The sequence below is a fragment of the Arachis stenosperma genome, chromosome 2 (assembly GCF_014773155.1).
Source record: "Arachis stenosperma cultivar V10309 chromosome 2, arast.V10309.gnm1.PFL2, whole genome shotgun sequence".
NCBI lineage: Eukaryota > Viridiplantae > Streptophyta > Magnoliopsida > Fabales > Fabaceae > Arachis > Arachis stenosperma.
Genome location: NC_080378.1, coordinates 32,885,011 through 32,906,305, shown reverse-complemented (window position 1 = coordinate 32,906,305; position 21,295 = coordinate 32,885,011). Strand labels below are relative to the sequence as shown.

The following is a 21,295-nucleotide window of genomic DNA, read 5'->3' as shown; positions in this document are numbered from 1 at the left end:
CTGTAGCCATTGACAACGGTGATGCCCAACATACAGCTTGCCATGGAAAGGAGTAAGAAGGATTGGATGAAGACAGTAGGAAAGCAGAGAGACGGAAGGGACAAAGCATCTCCATTCGCTTATCTGAAGTTCTCACCAATGAATTACATAAGTATCTCTATCTTTATCTTTTATTCATATATCATCCATAACCATTTGAGTATGCCTGACTGAGATTTACAAGGTGACCATAGCTTGCTTCATACCAACAATCTCCGTGGGATCGACCCTTACTCGCGTAAGGTTTATTACTTGGACGACCCAGTGCACTTGCTGGTTAGTTGTGCGAAGTTGTGTTTATGCCATGGTATTGAACACCAAGTTTTTGGATTCATTACTGGGGATTGTTTGAGTTGTGAAAAGTAGTGATCACAATTTCGTGCACCAATGGGGTACGATTAATTAAATGGTTAGCAGTTAAGACACATTCTCCCTACTATCAAATAGGAAGATTACCTTGAAAGTGTAATGATCTAGCAACATTGAGAGTATGTCGATGTTTGCGCTCCACTCGTCCATTTTGTTGCGGTGTATTAACACATGAGGATTGGTGAACAATATCTTGTTGTAAGAAGTATTGTTCTAAATACATAAATTCCGTCCCATTATTAGATCGGACCATTTTAACATATTTGTTATATTGGCATTCAACCAACGTGAAAATTTTTTTTTAACGTGATTGATACCTCAGAGTTTTTTTCAACAAATATATCCAAATCGCTCGTGAACAATCATCTACAATACTTAAGAAATATGAAGCACCATACGAGGAGGGAGTTCTATAGGGTCCCCGCAAGTCACAATGCATTAAATAAAAAATATTGGAAGCTTGATAGTCACTTAAAAGAAACTTATCTCTTGTTTATTTGGATTTTTCACAAGTTTCAAAAATTTCATTGCTTGTAGATTTCTCACTTACATTGGGGAGTATTTGCACAATTTTAAATGATGGATGCCCTAGTCTCTTATGCCAAAGCGCTAGTTGATTCTCTGTTCTTGTAAAATCCGATTAATTAATAAATAATTAACTCATAAATTAGAATTTATTCTAGAAAATAAGAAATGTGATTTTTATGGATTAATATGATAGAGAAAATTAAAAAGATAATTTTGATACTAATTTTAAAGAATTTGGTACAAGATTAGGCCGAACGAGTCGAACCGGGCCCGTATTGGGCCCAAAGCCCAGCCCAATGACACATAAATGAAAGGCACAACCCTTCCCTCTCTAGTCCAACTATCAAACACATTGAAACACATATGGGGAAGGGGAGAACATTCCATGAAAAAACATAAACCTAGATTGATCTTCAAATCCACATAACTTTTGATCCGGAGCTCCGATCACCGTACCGTGTATGGCCATGCGGCCACAACATGGATATCTACAAAGCTCATAAGGTTATTTAAGAGGTAAGCCACGAATTGATTTCAGTTTCTCATCCCTTGATTTCGAAATTATTGGATAAAAGTGTTGAGATGAGCTCTTTAATGTTATAGGATCTAATTAGCTTGAGAAAAAAGCTTAATCTTGACACTTTTGATCCTTGGGTATGATAAGATATCGGTGTAGGTTATGTGTATAAGGCAATATATATATATATGTGTGTGTGTGTGTGTGTGTGTGTGTGTGTGTATGTGTGTGTGTGTGGATTGAAGCTTCATGGAGATTTTGGGAGCTTGATGTGGATTGCAAGCTAGAAATATGTTTTTGGAGGTGTTGGAGTCTTGAAAGTTGAGCGGGGAATCGGCCAAGGTATGGCTTCGGTTTCCTGTATCTAAAAGGTAAAGTAATGTGAAAACTTAGGCTAGAGACCCTAGGATAGAAATTAAATTTGAGATGTTGTTGATTGGTTATAATGGATTGTATGGATTACATGGTTTTTGGTTTTTTGAAGGTGGAATTGATGTCTTTGTTAATAATACATGTGATTTGTGTATGATGATATTTGGTATGTATAAAGGTTGATTTGAAGTTAAAATTGTGCTTGATATGGATAATTGGTTTTGTATGTTGAACATTGTGGAATTGGAAGTCTTGGTTTTGGAGTTTGATGAAAATGGGTGGTTGGTAATTGTTGATAATGTATATTGTGAATTGTTAAATTGGAAATATTGGATTGAAAATTGAGAAAAATAGAGAATTGGTAGGATGTAGATGTAATGAGGGAGTTAGATAATATTTAATGCTGAATTTGGTAGATGGGTTGGTTTTAAAAGGTAGGAGTTGGTATGTTTTGAAGATGGAGGTTATAGAGTTTTATGAAAATTGTGATTTTGGCCGAACTTTGGTGGAGCATAACTTAGTCTCCGGACCTCCGATTTATTTCAAACTTGTTTATTGGTTTGAGATGTTTATGTCGTTGATGATTTGATTTTTGACGGTTTAAAATTTCACTATTGAAGTCTTGTTGCAAGTATAGTTTCTAAACCAACAATAATCCCTTCATACAAAAGATTGTTTGTCACAAGTAACAAACCCCTAAATTTATAAACCAAAGTATTGAACCTTGGGTCGTTCTCCCTAGGAATTACAATAAAGTGTGTTGTTATTGGTTATGAGTTATTTTGGGGTTTTTGAGATTTTAGACAAGAATTATAAATGGCAAAGAAAATAAACTAACAACTAACAAAGCTCTTGTCAAGATATGAGAACTAGAAGTCCTATCCTAGTTATCCTCCTCAATTATGACAACAAATTGTCCATTGCTCCCACCTAGTTAACATCTAACCATGGAGGAAAGTCAAGTGGATGAATCAATTTGATTCCTCAAGTCCTAATCAAATCCTAAAGGAAAGACTAGCTTTAGAGGCATTCAAATCAATTAGCAATTTCTAATTATCAATCAACAAAGGAATTAGATAACTCAAGAGTCACTAATTACTCAACCAAAGCCAAGAGGAACAAAACCTACACTAAAACCCAACCAAGCATTTCATCAAATACTTGGAAGGTACAAAAGAAAAGCAAAAAAAATTGACAACAAGAAGAGAATCTAACAACAATTATTGAAAGGAATTAACAACAACAATCAAAGGAAACACAATTATTATGAATTACCTTGAATTGAATTGAAAGAAAAGAGAATGAACAAGAGTAGATCTACAACAAAATATAGAAATAACATAAAAGAAATTACAACAAAAGAATAGAAGAAGAATGAATGTAACAACAAGGAATTGAAAGATAGAAGTAGAAGAAGATGAATGAAAACCTAGATCTAAGAACTAAACCTAATCCTAATCCTAATACTAGAGAGAAGTGAGAGCTTCTCTCTCTAAAACTAACTTTCCCTCAAAAACTAAGCTAAACTAAACTAATGGTAACTAGATGTCTAAGGTATGTTGGTTCCCCTTCAATCCTTGGCTAAAATGGCATCAGAAATGAGTTGGATTGGGCCCACAAGGCTTTAGAATTCGCTAGCCACGTATTGCTTTAAGTGGATCATATGGCAGCAATGACGCGTGCGTGTACAGTGCATGTACGCGTCACCATACGTGTAGCAACTATAGCAAATCTTATATCATTTCGAAGCCCCGGATGTTAGCTTTCCAACACAACTAAAACCGCATCATTTGGACCTCTATAGCTCAAGTTATGGCCAATTAAGTGCGAAGAGGTTGGCTTGACAGCTTTTGCGATTCCTTCATTTCTTCATTAGTTCTCCATTTTTACATGCTTTTCCTTTATTCCCTTTATCCAATCTTTGCCCCCTAAATCTGAAATCACTTAACAAACATATCAAGGCATCTAATGGAATCAAAGGTAAATCAAGATTAAACAATTAAGGACCTAAAAAGCATATTTTCCCTCTTAAGCACAATTAAAGGAGAATTTACAAAACCATGCTATTTCATTGGATAAATGGGAGAAAAGTTGACAAAACCCTCTAAATTCAACACAAGATAAACCCTAAATATGGGGTTTATCAACCTCCCCACACTTAAACCAAGCATGTCCTCATGCTTAAACCAAGAGAAAGCAAAGGATATCAACATTTATTCAATGAGGTCTAACTAAATGCACCTATCTATATGCATGCAACTAAATGCAAAATGATTCTACCTACTTGGTTAAAAATAAATTAACCCTTCAAGACATACATGCACAAGTAGGGCTAAGGTCCCATGATGACTCATGAATCCTACCAATTTAAATATCAAAATGAAGTTCAAGTAGGCTTGCAAGAAGAATGCTCATGAAAGCCGGGAATCAAGGAATTGAGCATCAAACCCTCACCGAAAGTGTTTGCACTCTAGTCGCTCAAGTGTGTAGGGTCGATTCTCTCAATTCTCTCCTGATCATGCTTTTCAAGATTTATTTTTCCTCTAACAATCAACAATTATTCAATGCATGCATACATGTATCATGAGGTCTTTTTTTTAGGTTGTAATGGGGTTAAGGTCAAGGTAAGGATCATATTTGGTTAAGTGAGCTTGAAATTTGAATCTTTGATAAGCTTAAACTTCCCACCTAACCTATGACATCATATACAATTAAGTTCTAACCTAACTACCCATTTTTCACTTTTTCACATACTCATGCATTTCCTTTTCATTTCACAACACTTATGCATTGATTCTTTATTGAGCTTTACTTTGGGGTATTTTGTCCCCTTTTATTTTTTTTCTTTTTTTTTCTATTTTTCTTTTATTTTCTTTTTGATATCTACATTTTTTTCTTTTTTTTCTTTTTCTTTCATTTTTCTTTTTTTTTTCTTTCTTTCAAGACTATCAATGCATAAGGTCTTACATTTAATTAACGCATGAGTATGTACCCGATTCCCAAATATAGAAATATAAAACAAAAATATCCTTTTAACTCAACCAATGTCCCAAGTTTCCCACACTTGAATGATACTCACACACACTAGCCTAAGCTAATCAAAGATCCAAATTAATGACATTTATTGTTTTTCGCTTTAAGGCTAGTAATGTGCTAAATTAAAGAACAAGTGGGTTAAGCGTAGGTTCAAAGTTGGCTAACAATGGAAGATAAAAGGTAGGCTATTTGGATAAGTGAGTTAATGAAATGATGGCCTCAATCATATAAATGCCTGAATACACAAAATAATGGACATAAAGAATCAAACAAATCAAAGATTACAATCATAGAAAGAGAATAATGCACACAAGAAGGAAAAATAAGTGGTTATAAGATGTAACCACATCATTAGGCTCAAATCTCACAAGCTTGTGTTCTTAGCTCAAAAACCATGTTCCAAAATAAATTCTTTCAAGCAAGTTCAACAAATTTTTTTTTCAAATTGGTAGGGTGCCCTAAAAAAATAATTTCTTGGAAAAGAAATCATCACCATAACCAAGTAGTTCTAATAAGAAAGAAGTGGTAAGAATATGTACAAATTCTAACAAACATGCAACCTATCATGCCATGAAATAGCTAATCTAACAAAGAAAATAAAAAATTGGTGTTGAAAAGGAAATTGTTACCCATGGAGATCGGTCGAACGACCTCCCCACACTTGAAGATTGCACCGTCCTCGGTGCATGCAAAGAAGAGCAAAGTGGATGGGTTGCTACAATTGATGAGTTTTTTCGAAAGGTTGTGTGGATGACTTGTTCGTTGCCCCTTTTAAAAGCTTTTCCTTTTCTTCCTTCTTGGTGGCCAAACTAAAAGGAAAGAAAAAGAAAGAAAATTAAGCCTATAACAAAGATATAAAAGTAAATAGAACATAGGCGGGGGCTAATGCCAAATAAGGGTATGGTTCTCTACTACATGGTAGCTACAACATGTGAGTGAGCAAACAATATAAGCAAAGGACATATCAACTAATACTTAATGCAAGAGTAAAGTCAAAGCATGAAAAGTATGTTGAGCATCAAGATCAAACAAGAATAGACACAAACAAGATTAGTGGTAAACATGAGAGCATTTGGTCCCATCCTAACTCAATGATGAAGAAGTACAAAAACAAAGGATAATGAATTAGGAAGGACTAAAGCACTAATCTTGTGTGTGGATAAATATTACAATTAATGTAACAAGTCATGAAGCACCAAAATAATGCAAGAAATTCTCAACAATTGAATAAAAGAGTTCAACACCATTATTAAAATGAGAAGCTTAGAAAATAAAATGAGAACAAACTATAGAAACAAAATTAAAATGCAAAGAATAAAAGTATGCAAATGCAATAAACAAAAGAAAATGGAAGAAAAGAAAAAAAAGAAAAATTTGTTTTTTTTAGTATTTTATTTATCTATTTATTTATTTATTTATTTATTTATTTATTATTATTATATTATTATTATTATTTATTATTATTATTAAATTTTTTTATTTATATTAAAAGAACAAAAAATTTTCCAAGAGAGGAAGAAGAGAAAAGAAAAAAAATAGAAAGAAAGAAGAAGAAAAGAAGAAAGAAGTAAAAAGGAGGAAGGAGAAAAGCAGGGAGCAAATCCGCGCGCGCGTGCACAGCGCGCTCACGCGCGGATGCAGCAGGAACAATCCTCGCGCACGCGCACAGCGTGCTCACGCGCGGATGCAGCAGGGACAATCCACGCGCGCGCACAGCGTGCTCACGCGTGGATAAGATTGTGCTCCCAGCACAATGCTAGCACAAAGTACGCACAACTCTCTGGTTTTTGTACCAGGAGTTGCAGAAGTGCAATCTGCGCGCGCGCGCACAGCGTGCTAGCGCGCCGATGCCCTTTTTTTAGAAGCATAAGAACACAATTTAACACTCTCCTAACCTATAAACATTCTAAAGCAACTGAAATGCAATTTTAACAAAAATCTTCAAGTTTTCAAAAAATTTTCAAAAACAAAACTTATACTTCAAGTAACCTACTTTAACAACAATCTAGACTAATCAAAATACACTATAACAACCTATCAATCACAACAAAATGTATAAGAGTATAAAAAAGAAGAAAACTACCTATAATGGCAACTCAAATCACTTATTAAGTATATATACAAGAGAATAAAAAGAGTTTACCATGGTAGGGTGTCTCCCACCTAGCACTTTTATTTATTGTCCTTAAGTTGGACTTACGAGGAGCTCCTCTCAAGGTGGCTTGAGCTTAAATTCATCTTGGAACTCCCACCAATGCTTGATTCTCTATTGTGCCCCAAGATTCTTCATGGATTGAGCTAAGTCTTGATAGAGTTCTTCATAAGCTTGGGGCTCCCAAAGTTGGTCCTCTTCTTGTAATCCGGGATCCCACACTTTGTTTTCACACCCGTCTTGAGGTTGATCATTATTATTAGTCCATCTGGGTAGTAAACAAGGTGAATTCTCTATGAAGTGCCCAACAATCCTCCTAGACCCATGTATTTGAGCACTATTCCCACCTTTGTATTCAACTCTTGAAGTATCAACCAAAATGAGCCTTGATTTGCAACGCCAACTATGAAACATCTTTCGCTTACGCTTCATCCCACAAAGCATCCTAAGTTGACCATCCGTTTCAAGCAAGCCATACTCAAGTGGGACAATAAAGCTAATAGAAATGAATTTTACCCACTCAAGTGAAGGAGTAGATGGCAACCTAGGCAAAGATGCTTCCAAAGATCTTGACAAAGCATAACCCACCCCCGTTCTTTTATTTCTAGGGACTTCCACCTCTTCACAAGATCTCTTAATCTCAATCCTTTGTTCAACAATTTTATCTAAACCTTTTCCCTTACTCAAATCATAATAGGGAGGGCGAGAAAAATTTACCTCCTCAACGCTTTCCATCTCATCGGGAGAAGGTTCTTCAAGTTCAAAGGATCTACCACCACTAGAATTTGATGCTTGCTCTTCATTGCCATGGGAACTCAATTCTTGTTCTATCCCATCCAAGTCTTCATATGGAATATGCCTTGGAGGTTGTGCACATCCCTCCTTAACATCAATTTCAATCTTCTTGGAGGGGTCTTCTTCAACTCTAGGTTCCTATGGAGGCTCCACATCTCCTAAGTCTTTTACCACTTCTTCCTTGTCTTCAACAATCCTAGCTTCCTCCAATTGTTCCAACACAAAGTGACTTACCTCATTTCCCACCGGAGTTTCCAATCTCTCCTTCATGCTATGTTCTTCATTTGATTCTCCACATGTAGCCATGGGAGTTCCTTAAGTGTTCAAGCATTGGGAGGCTAATTGATTTGTTACTGCATCCAAGGCGGCCATGAAATTTTGCACATCCCTTTTCATCTCTTCTTGCCCTTGAACAAGAATACCAAAGGTTTCATCCATTAGAGATTGGGGTGGATGGAAGGGTTCATCATTTTGGAAGAAGGGTTCATAGTAGGAAGGTGGTTCTTCTTGGTAGAGTTGTGGTGGTTCAATGTTTTCCACTCTTTCCGCTTGTTGCACAACATACTCCATGGTTGCTTGAAATTGATCCAATGCTTCCTTGAGACGATCCCTTGACTCTTGTTCCTCTTGGATATCATGAGTTGGGTCATAGGGCTCTTGGATTGAAGGACATGAATATTCTTCCATGGGAGGTTATGGTGGAAAGTAGTGTTCATCTTGTGGTTGAAAATTTGCATACATTGGAGGTGATTCATCTTGGTAATAACATAGAGGGGGTGGCTCTTAAAAATGTTGATGTTGGAATGGTGGTGGCACTATGTATAGCTCATATGGATCAAAAGGCGGTTGGTATGGTGGATATGGATTAGGGTCATATAAAGATAGTTGGTAAGAAGGGGCTTGTGAGTATGATTGAGGGTTATGTTGAGGATATGGCTCATAGGCATATGGTGGTGGTTCTTGAAAGTCATAAGGAGATTCACCATAGCCATTGGATTGGTGTGCATCAAAAATTGGCTCTTCTTCATAGTGCATTGGTGGAGGTTGTTGCCATGAGGATTGATCTTATGCATATGGCTCCTCCCACCTTTGAGTGTCCCATCCTTGATACACATTCTCATTGAAGTTTTCATCACCTACAACATAGTTGTAATCACACTCATAGCCAAAGTGAGAATTCATGATGAAAAGAGAAAACAAAAATCAAAAGCTAATAGAAAACAAGAGAAACAAAATTCTACAACTAGTAAACAAAGCAAAAAGCAAGATATTCACACTATTCACATATGTACAATAACCAATAACATAACACCATTGCAATTCCCTGGCAACGGCGCCATTTTGATGATTTGATTTTTGACGGTTTAGAATTTTACTATTGAAGTCTCGTTGCAAGTATAGTTTCTAAACCAACAATAATCCCTTCATACAAAAGATTCTTTGTCACAAGTAACAAACCCGTAAATTTATAAACCGAAGTATTGAACCTCGAGTCGTTCTCCCTAGGAATTACAATAAAGTGTCTTGTTATTGGTTATGAGTTATTTTGGGGTTTTTGAGATTTTAGACAAGAATTATAAATGGCAAAGAAAATAAACTAACAACTAACAAAGCTATTGTCAAGATATGAGAACTAGAAGTCCTATCCTAGTTATCCTCCTCAATTGTGACAACAAATTGTCCATTGCTCCCACCTAGTTAACCTCTAACTATGGAGGAAAGTCAAGTGGATGAATCAATTTGATTCCTCAAGTCCTAATCAAATCCTAAAGGAAAGACTAGCTTTAGAGGCATTCAAATCAATTAGCAACTTCTAATTATCAATCAACAAAGGAATTAGATAACTCAAGAGTCACTAATTACTCAACCAAAGCCAAGAGGAACAAAACCTACACTAAAACCCAACCAAGCATTTCATCAAATACTTGGAAGGTACAAAAGAAAAGCAAAGCAAATTGGCAACAAGAAGAGAATCTAACAAAAATTATTGAAAGGAATTAACAACAACAATCAAAGGAAACACAATTATTATGAATTACCTTGAATTGAATTGAAAGAAAAGAGAATAAACAAGAGTAGATCTACAACAAAATATAGAAACAACATAAAGAAAATTACAGCAAAAGAATAGAAGAATGAATGTAACAAAAAGGAATTGAAAGATAAAAGTAGAAGAAGATGAATGAAAACCTAGATCTAAGAACTAAACCAAATCCTAATCGTAATCCTAGAGAGAAGTGAGAGCTTTTCTCTCTAAAACTAACTTTCCCTCCAAAACTAAGCTAAACTAAACTAATGGTAACTAGATGTCTAAGGTATGTTGGTTCCTCTTCAATCCTTGGCTTAAATAGCATCAGAAATGAGTGGGATTGGGCCCACAAGGCTTTAGAATTCGCTAGCCACGTATTGCTTTAAGTGGATCATATGGCAGCAATGACGCGTGCGCGTACAGTGCGCGTACGCGTCACCATACGTGTAGCAACTATAGCAAATCTTATATCATTTCGAAGCCCCGGATGTTAGCTTTCCAACACAACTAAAACCGTATCATTTAGACCTCTGTAGCTCAAGTTATGGCCAATTAAGTGCGAAGAGGTTGTCTTGACAGCTTTTGCGATTCCTTCATTTCTTCATTAGTTCTCCATTTTTACATGCTTTTCCTTTATTCCCTTTATCCAATATTTTTTTGCTAAATCTGAAATCACTTAACAAACATATCAAGGCATCTAATGGAATCAAAGGTAAATCAAGATTAAACAATTAAGGACCTAAAAAGCATGTTTTCCCTCTAAAGCACAATTAAAGGAGAATTTACAAAACCATGCTATTTCATTGGATAAATGGGAGAAAGGTTGACAAAACCCTCTAAATTCAACACAAGATAAATCCTAAATATGGGGTTTATCAGCCGTTTGAAGAAAGGAGGAAAAACGTTTTAAAATGAGGAAGTTATGCTCGATCAAAGTTTGGTGTGTAAACTGAAAAATTTGGACTTAGCGACTTTTTGGTGCTGCTACATTGTATGTGTATGCATACATTCCATACGCGGACGAAAATGGGCAAAAATGTATGCTCACGCATACGCGTGGCCCATGTCTACGCATGACCTGGGGTATTTGCGTATGTGAAAGCCCTCGTACACAAACATTCGATTCTGTTTGATGCGTATGCGTACACGGGAAAGGTAATGCGTATGCGTCTTGGTCCAAACGCACACTCACGCGTATGTATGGCCTATGCGTACGCGTGACCTGGGCAAAATTTCACGTATGCGTATGCATACATATGACATGTGTACACATAGCCCTGTTTTTCAGCAAATGAATATTTTGTATTTTATACCCAATTTTAAACCTCTAAACCTCTATTTTCACTCTTTTAGCCCTAGACCTTAGTACTAGACCTAGTAATAAGATGAAGATAAGGAAGAGCAGGTATCTTGGTGGTGAAGTAAGGTTGGTAAGAATGACTTATATAAGAAAAATGTGAATACATGAAGTATATGTGATGCCATAGCAATGATGAATGGTTGTAAAATGATTATGAATTACTATGAATGAATGTGATGATTGAGGCAGGTATGCAGAGATTTACCGGCCGAGGAGTAGGTTTGGGGAGTATTTTTTCCCTGTAGAGGGCGGGTACGGGTACCCGTGTAGTAAATGGGACGGTGGCAAAGGGAGAGGTACCTGCCCCATGGGTACCCATTTAATACCCGTAAGATTAAAATTACAAAAATATGCTTATATATATTTATACGTTGAAACCCTACCCCAACCCCAAATCACACTCTTTGCGCCGCTCTTCTCACTTCTCTCTCTATCCGAGCCTCTCCCTCACTCAATCTTCTCCAGCACTTGTCACCTCCTCCTTTAGTACTTCTTCCAATCTTCCTTTTTACTTCGTTGTTGGCCTCCTCCTTCTGAGTCCTTCACATCATCGTCCCTGACCTTCCCCCATCGCAGCTGTTTCTCACTTTCTTCTTCTCACTACGTCGCTCACTGTTTGTTGCTCATAGCTTCACGTCGCCTCTTCTTCTGCTTCACGATGCCTCTGTCTCCGTTTCACAACTCCTCTACCTCTCTTCGCAACAAAGCCTCAGATCTGCATCGTCATCGATGGCAACTCTACTTCAGCAATGTCTCTGCACCACGACGCTTCTGCTCCACAAGGACTCTGCATCGCCTCTACTCAACAAAGACAACAACGACTCTTTAGTAAGTTGAATGTTTTGATTTTCTATTAACTGAGATTTGAGAATATATATGTTTTGATTTTTATTTGATGAAATTGTTATGAAATTGAGATTAAATTTTGAATTTTGTTGATGTGAAATTAGATTTAGGTTTAGAATTTGGATTCTCTTAATGTGAAATTGGATTTAGGTTTAAGGTTTGGATTCTGTTAATTGATAAATTTGGGTATAGAGTTAGAGTTTTTGCTGTGAAACTAAATTTAGGGTTTGAATTCATACTGTAAAACTGAAACATTTGATTATAATACTGAGTTATTGGTATGTATTGTTTATTGGATTTTTGTTCATTTTTTCTTATTCAGTATGCACTGGATTTTTGTTCACTGGATTTTTGTTTTTTTTCTTATTCGTTTCTTCCAAACCCGTGGATATCTGAATATCCGGCAGGTACGGGGTCCCCGTTACCCATCACGGGGACGGTGCAGGGATGGGGAGGGTTTTTGGAGGCGAGGGCGTGGGGCGGGGACATGGGGACCCATTGCCATCTCTAATTGAGACTATGTTCATGATGTCAATGTGTAAGTTTTTCTCTATTGTAAGGTGTGACGGGCACTATATCCTATGAGTGTGACGGGCACTATATTCTAAGAGCGTGGCATGTCGAACGGTATATCCCAAGAGTGTAGGAGTACCTTACCCTAGAAAATGTGTCAGGCACTATATCCCATAAGTGTGATGGGCACTATATCCCAAGAGCGTGACAAGGCGGGTGCTATATCCTAAGAGTGTGGGAGTACTTTGTCTCAGAAAATGCGACGGACACTATATCCCATGAGTGTGACGGGCATTATATCCCGAGAGTGTAACAGGCACTATATCCCAAAAGTTTGGAGGCATATCAGAGAGATGATATATGGGTTCGCTACCAGATGTGTCGGGTTCTGGCAAAGTAACCGACACGTGAGCTCACGGCGGCATGCATCATACGCATCTGTCTATTTTGTTTGAGTTTGCATTATTTGGGATTGCCTTTGTGAAATTACTATACTTACTTGCTATATGATTTTCTTGTTGTACCTGCCTTCCACTTATGTTTGCTTTGTCTGCTTTGTTTGTCTATAGGATTCTATCGGAGTTTCGGAAGATTGGAGGAAAGGTGATGATGTTAGGGGTTAAGTTAGAAGATAAGTTAGAACTCTTTAGATACCTTACCTTATTTTGTGATCTTAAATGTTGGTTTTAAGTTTAAATCTATTGTCAGATGTTCTAAGATTGCCTTCGGCTTTTTCAGGACATTATATGTTAGATATGTGGGAACTGTTACCATGCTGAGAACCTCCGGTTCTCACCCATGTGAACTTTGTAGTTTTCATATGCAGGTCAGGCGGCACCTCGTTGAGGCATGCTGGAAGCTTCTGATTAGCAAAGATCCTTATCTTTTGGGGCTCTTTTTGGTTATATGTATTTATTTAGATACTTAATATCTCTACTGCTTATGTATTTTATGTATAAGCCTCCCCTTAGTGGTTATTTTGGAGAAACAGGCTCTATAACTTTGTATTTTGGGTTCTTTTGCATTTCCTATCTACTTATATGTATAGATATACTTATGTGCTCGAGCCGGTTTATCTTTGCGAGCCGAGTTTTGAGTTTTGTTATCTATATTTTGGAACTTTTAAGATATAATCTTGTTAGCTTGCTCTATCTTGTTTCGTTTACCTTATCGCTCCGTGAGCTTTGCACTTTTTGTTTTACCGATTTTTGCTTTACCCATTTCTTCAAAGGCTCCTAAATTAGAATATCCTTCCTATAATATATAAATATATTTTCTTTTAGAGGTCATAGTGCCTCGCCACCTCTGTTTTACATCCTAGGTGTAAAGCTCTGTGTGGTAAGGTGTTACATTATGGTATTAGAGCAGTTCATTCCTGAAGAGCCTGAAGGACGGACTGACTATGCTTTTGGGTATACTCTGAGTGTTTATACATGCTAAATTAGGTTATATGACTGATATATGTGGCATGAATGTCCATGAGCATGCATTTGGGGCTTTGAAACACTAGACTTGCGATATTGAGACTGATCACCTTGGTATCTCTTGTTTGGTGTGAACAAGAACCAGATGTCGACTCGTGGACGCGGTCGTGATCGAGGGAGAGGTAGGAATCAAAATAAGGAACCCGAGGCGAATGCGAACAACCCTGCAAACTTCATGGCTGCGGCTATGCAGGCAACGACTGCGGCCCTAGGGAATCAAAGTATCGATGGAAATGGCGAAAACGGGGAGAATGGGCCGATGACCTTGTCAACCTTCTTAAAAGTACATCCTTTGACCTTCAGCAGAACTACCAACCCCATTGAGGCCGACAATTGGTTTTAAGCAATGGAGAGGGCTTTACAAGCACAGTAGGTCCCTGAAAAGCAATGGGTGGAATTTGCAGCTTATCAGCTGATGGGTGAAGCACAGTACTGGTGGTAAGAAACGCAATGAATTCTACAACTAGATGGTGTTGTGATACCTTGGGGAGTTTTTCGAACCGAGTTTTATAGGAAGTACTTTCCCAGTTCAATCAGGAAAGCTAAGGTGCTTGAGCTGCTGCAGTTCAAGCAGGGTCAGATGACAGTTGCGGAGTACACCAATAAGTTTGAAGAGTTGTGTAGGTTTTCTCGAATCTGCCAAGGTGCTCCAGAAGACTTTGCTTAATGGAAGTTTATTAAGTACGAAGGAGGACTTCGGAGCGACATTCTAAGCTCTGTTGCACCGATGGAAATTAGAGTCTTCTCCAAGCTTGTGAATAAGAGCATAGTGGCTAAGGAATATGTGAGAAAGGTTGTTGTAGTAGAAAATGATAACTAGGAGTTCTACTAAAGAGGCCACAATTAGAATTTGGCACCAAGAGGTCAAGAATTCAAGAGAATTGGGAACTACCTTCCAGATAGGTAGCATAACAATGGACTAGGACCATGTTACCATTGTGGAGAAGTATGGCATATCTCTCGATACTGTCCACATGAAAGGACTCAGGATGCTGGTCAGTTGCAACGAGGTGGAGGTAACTGTGAACCTGATAACTGAAAATTTTAATTATGCTATAGGAGATAGAGACCTTACATCTGATCATACATAAGACGGAAAGAACAAATTAGGACAGGGGGTGTCTGGTGCACAAAAATAAAACTCGCACAATTGAACCGGCAAGTGAACCGGTCGTCCAAGTAATACCTCAAGTGAGTGAAGGTCGAATCCCATGAGGATTGTCGGATTGAGCAAGCTTTGGTTATCCTACAGATCTTAGTCAGGCAAATAGAAAGTTGATTGTTGTTGTTGTAGGCGCATAAACAAAACAATAACGGAAGCAATAAAGAATTGACGTAAAAATAATAGTAAGAGATTAGTTAAGGCCTCAGAGATGCTTGTTCTTTCGGATTGATACTTCTTACTGACTACTTTAACAATGAGTGATTCATTCAATGGCAAGGCTGTAAGTGATTAAGCCAGGGGTAGTGGTCATTAATCTCCTCTGATCCAAACCAAATGCCCGAACAAGTCAGTCAATCTGGACGAAAGTGAAGCTCACGTAATTCAATCTCTGATGATCCTACACAAAATGCAACAGACAAGGTTAGATCTTTCGGATCAGATAATGAAGCTCTATGATTTTAGCCTTAGCGCCACAGGGACCTCAATTACCCATGACTAACGAGATTTCATGTCATGTATCCCAATTAGCCCAAATAACTTGTTGGAACCTGTGATGTACTCTCAAGCTGTAGTTCAATACTATCCGAGTCAGGACTCGTGCAGAACTCATGTAGAAGAGGGCGTCATACTTTTGTTCCACCCCAAATTCATAAAGATGAAGAACAACAATGCATCATAGAATAGAATCAAATATGTATTAAAGTAGAAAAGTAATAATATTAATCCATAGGAATGAGCAGAGCTCTTATCCTTAACCTAGGAGGTTTAGCCGCTCATATTTTACAGAAAATAAAGTGTGATAAGTTCTAAGAGACTGAAGATCCTAAACATGGGAGATCATCGCCTATATATACTATTCTAATAATTAAAAATTACAAAAATGAGATAAACTAAGCAGAAAGGTGCAAAAATCCACTTTTGGGCCACTTGGTGAGTGTTTGGGCTGAGCTGGTGTCTAACTTGGATGAGTGGGTGTTGAACGCCCACTAGGGAGTGTCCATGCTGCCTTGGTACTCCCTAGGTGGCGTTGAATGCCAGTTTTAGGCATTCAACGCTGGCCTTGGTCCTTATGGGGCGTTGAACGCCAGAAAGGTGGTAAGTTGGGCGTTCAACACCCATTTTGGGCAGTGATAAGCGGATAATTTATACGCTTTTTGGCATTGTTTTTAGTATGTTTTTAGTAGTTTTAGTTAGTTTTTAGTATATTTTTTATTAGTTTTTAGTTAAAATTCACTTTTCTGGACTTTACTATGAGTTTGTGTGTTTTTCTGTGATTTCAGGTATTTTCTGGCTGAAATTGAGGGACCTGAGCAAAAATCTGATTCAGAGACTGAAAAGGACTGCAGATGCTGTTGGATTCTGACCTCCCTGCACTCGAAGTGGATTTTCTGGAGCTACAGAAGCCCAATTGGCGCGCTCTCAGCGGCGTTGGAAAGTAGACATCCTGGGCTTTCCAGCAATATATGATAGTCCATACTTTGCCCAAGATTTGATGGCCCAAACCGGCGTTCAAAGTCACCCTCAGAAATTCCAGCGTTAAACGCCGGAACTGGCACCTAAATGGGAGTTAAACGCCCAAACTGGCATAAAAGCTGGCGTTTAACTCCAAGAAGAGTCTCTACACGAAATTTCTTCTTTGCTCAGCCCAAGCACACACCAAGTGGGCCCGGAAGTGGATTTTTATGTCATTTACTCATCTCTGTACACCCTAGGCTACTAGTTCTCTATAAATAGGACCTTTTAATATTGTATTTTCATCTTTGGACATCTAGTTCTTAGATCATTGGGAGGATGGCCTCACGGCCATGCCTAGACCTTGTTCTTATGTATTTTCAACGGTGGAGTTTCTACACACCATAGATTAAGGTGTGGAGCTCTGCTGTACCTCGAGTATTAATGCAATTACTATTGTTCTTCTATTCAATTCCGCTTGTTCCTTGTCCAAGATATCACTTGTTCTTCAACTTGATGAATGTGATGATCCGTGACACTCATCATCATTCTCACCTATGAACAAGGTGACTGACAACCACTTTTGTTCTACAAGCAACCAAGGCTCTAGTGAATATCTCTTGGATTCTTTAACTGGAATCTTTGTGGTATAGGCAAGAACTGATGGCGGCATTCAAGAGAATCCGGAAGGTCTAAACCTTGTCTGTAGTATTCTGAGTAGGATTCAATGATTGAATGACTGTGACGTGCTTCAAACTCCTAGCAGGCGGGGCGTTAGTGACAGACGCAAAAGAATCGTTGGATTCTATTCCGGCCTGACCGAGAACCGACAGCTGATTACCCCATGCTGTGACAGAGCATAGGCAAACGTTTTCACTGAGAGGATGGGAGGTAGCCATTGACAACGGTGAAACCCTACACAAGCTTGCCATGGAAAGGAATAAGAAGGATTGGATGAAGACAGTAGGAAAGCAGAGAGACGGAAGGGAAGGCATCTTCATGCGCTTATCTGAAGTTCCTACCAATGAATTACATAAGTATCTCTATCTTTATCTTTATGTTTTATGCGTTCATCACCATTATACATTTGAGTTTGCCTGACTAAGATTTACAAGATGACCATAGCTTGCTTCATACTAACAATCTCCGTGGGATCGACCCTTACTCACGTAAGGTATTACTTGGACGACCCAGTGCACTTGCTGGTTAGTAGTGCGAAGTTGTGGTGATCACAATTTCGCGCTACCAAGTTTTTGGCGCCGTTGCCGGGGATTGTTCGAGTATGGACAACTGACGGTTCATCTTGTTGCTTAGATTAGGTATTTTTTTTTTCAGAGTTCTTAAGAATGAATTATAGTGTTTCAAGGTGATGTTCTTATCATCACCAAAGCTGATTGATCATCATCAATTTAGCTCTTGAATGCAATGTCCTGCTGAAGCTTAGCTAGCTATGTCTAATTCCTTTAGACTAAAGCTTTAGACTAACATTGCATGATTCCTGGAATTCTCATTAAGAATTTTGATACCTTTATTTCCTTTTTCACTTAATTTTCGAAAAAACACTAAAAAAAAATTACAAAATCATAAAATCCAAAAATTTCTTGTTTGAGTCTAGTGTCTCATCTTAAGTTTGGTGTCAATTGCATGCATTCATTCATGTGTCTTAAGGATCTTCAAGTAATTCTTGATTATTTCTTGCTCTGATCTTTGAATTCTCTTGACTTGAGTGTTTTGTGTGTCTCATATACATTCTCATTAGTGTCAGTAGTATACAAACTGCTAAGTTTGGTGTCTTGCATGCATTGTTATTTGATTTTAGTTGCATTTTGATTATTAAAAATCCAAAAATATTTTTAATTTGTGTCTTCTCAAGTCAAAAATACAGAGAATTGAAGATTCAGAACATACAGCAGAGGTATTACACAGAAAAAGCTGGGCGTTCAAAACGCCCAGTGAAGAAGGACAGACTGGCGTTTAAACGCCAGCCAGGGTACCTGGTTGGGCGTTTAACGCCCAAAAAGGTAGCATTTTGGGCGTTAAACGCCAGAATGGATACCATTCTGGGCGTTTAACGCCAGGATGGCACAAGGGGGAGGATTTTGTTTTCAAATCAATTTTCTTTCAAGTTTTCAAAGTTTTTCAAAATCAAATCTTTTTCAAAATCATATCTTTTCAATCAAATGTTTTCAAAATCAATTTCTTTCCTTTTTCAAAGATACTTGCTAACAATTAATGATTTGATTGAACATTTCAAGTATGTTGCCTTTTCTGTTGAGAAAGGTTTAATGTTTGAATCATATCTTTTCTTGTTAGCCAAGGTATTAATTTTTAAAATCAAATCTTTTTAAAATTGTTTTCAAATCATATCTTCTCAATCACATTTTTTTAAAACCAATCATATCTTCTTAACCTCATCTTTTTCAAAATAGTTTTCAATCAAATCTTTTTGACTTCTAATTTCAAAATCTTTTTCAAAAATCACTTGATTCCTTTTCCACTGTGAGTTTTCGAAAATTATCAATCAATTTTTCAAAATGATTTTAAAAAACTCTTTAACTTAATTTTCGAAAACCCTCTTCCCCTCTTCCCACATCCTTCTATCTATGGAGTACCACTCCTTCTTAAATGCACAATTCAAACTCTATCTGATCAAGTTCGAATTCTTCTACCTCTTTCTTCTGTTTTTCTTTTCTTCTGACACCTCAAGGAATCTCTATACTGTGACATAGAGGATTCCACACATTCTTGTTCTCTTCTCTTTCTTATGAGCAGGAGCAAAGACAAAAGCATTCTTGTTGAGGCTGACCCTGAACCTGAAAGGACCTTGAAGAGAAAGCTAAGAGAAGCCAAAGCACAACTCTCTTTAGAGGACCTGACCGAATTCTTCAAGGAAGAAGAACCCATGGCAGCCGAAAACAACAACAATGCAAGGAAGGTGCTGGGTGACTTTACTGCACCTACTCCCGACTTCTATGGGAGAAGCATCTCTATCCCTGCCATTGGAGCAAACAACTTTGAGCTTAAGCCTCAATTAGTTTCTCTAATGCAACAGAATTGCAAGTTCCATGGACTTCCATTGGAAGATCCTCATCAGTTCTTAGCTGAATTCTTGCAAATCTGTGACACTGTCAAGACTAATGGGGTTGACCCTGAGGTCTACAGACTTATGCTATTCCCTTTTGCTGTAAGAGACAGAGCTAGGACATGGTTGGACTCACAACCTAAAGAAAGCCTGGACTCATGGGAAAAGCTAGTCAATGCCTTCTTGGCAAAGTTCTTTCCACCTCAAAAATTGAGTAAGCTTAGAGTGGAAGTCTAAACCTTCAGACAGAAGGATGGAGAATCCCTCTATGAAGCTTGGGAAAGATACAAACAATTGATCAGAAAATGTCCTTCTGACATGCTTTCTGAATGGAGCATCATAGGTATTTTCTATGATGGTCTCTCTGAACTATCCAAGATGTCTTTGGATAGCTCTGCTGGAGGATCTCTTCATCTGAAGAAGACGCCTACAGAAGCTCAAGAGCTAATTGAGATGGTTGCAAATAACCAATTCATGTACACTTCTGAAAGGAATCCTGTGAACAATGGGACTAATCAGAAGAAAGGAGTTCTTGAGATTGATGCTCTGAATGCCATTCTGGATCAGAACAAGATATTGACTCAACAAGTCAATTTGATTTCTCAAAGTCTGTCTGGAATGCAAAATGCACCAAGCAGTACTAAGGATGCTTCATCTGAAGAAGAAGCCTATGATCCTGAGAACCCTTCAATGGAAGAGGTGAATTACCTAGGAGAACCCTATGGAAACACCTATAATTCTTCATGGAGAAATCATCCAAATTTCTCATGGAAGAATCAAGAGAGACCTCAACAAGGTTTCAACAACAATAATGGTGGAAGAAACAGGTTTAGCAATGGCAAGCCTTTTCCATCATCTTCTCAGCAACAGACAGAGAATTCTAAGCAGAACCCCTCTGACTTAGCAACCATGGTCTCTGATCTAATCAAAACCACTCAAAGTTTCATGACTGAAACAAGGTCCTCCATTAGGAATTTGGAGGCACAAGTGGGACAGCTGAGCAAGAAAGTTACTGAACTCCCTCCTAGTACTCTCCCAAGCAATACAGAAAAAAATCCAAAAGGAGAGTGCAAGGCCATCAACATGGCCGAATTTGGAGAGGAAGGAGAGGAAGTGAACGCCACTGAGGAAGACCTCAATGGGCGTGCACTGACCTCCACTGAGTTCCCCAATGAGGAACCATGGGAATCTGAGGCTCAAAATGAGACCATAGAGATTCCATTGGACTTACTTCTGCCTTTCATGAGCTCTGATGAGTATTCTTCCTCTGAAGAGGACGAGTATGTCACTGAAGAGCAAGTTGCTAAATACCTTGGAGCAATCATGAAGCTAAATGACAAGTTATTTGGAAATGAGACTTGGGAGGATGAACCCCCTTTGCTCACCAAAGAACTGGATGACTTGTCTAGGCAGAAATTACCTCAAAAGAGACAAGATCCTGGGAAGTTTTCAATACCTTGTACCATAGGCACCATGACCTTCAAGAAGGCTCTGTGTGACTTAGGGTCAAGTGTAAACCTCATGCCTCTCTCTGTAATGGAGAAGCTAGGGATCTT

The 21,295-nt window shown here is 38.0% G+C and overlaps 1 non-coding gene across 1 annotated transcript; it reads right to left on the bottom strand.

The window, feature by feature from the left end:
- Positions 1-19,955: 19,955 nt before the first annotated feature.
- LOC130963917 (small nucleolar RNA R71) lies at positions 19,956-20,063 on the bottom strand. The gene has a single exon (XR_009080034.1). It is a non-coding gene; the product is annotated as a small nucleolar RNA R71 (small nucleolar RNA).
- Between the last annotated feature and the right edge of the window lie 1,232 nt (positions 20,064-21,295).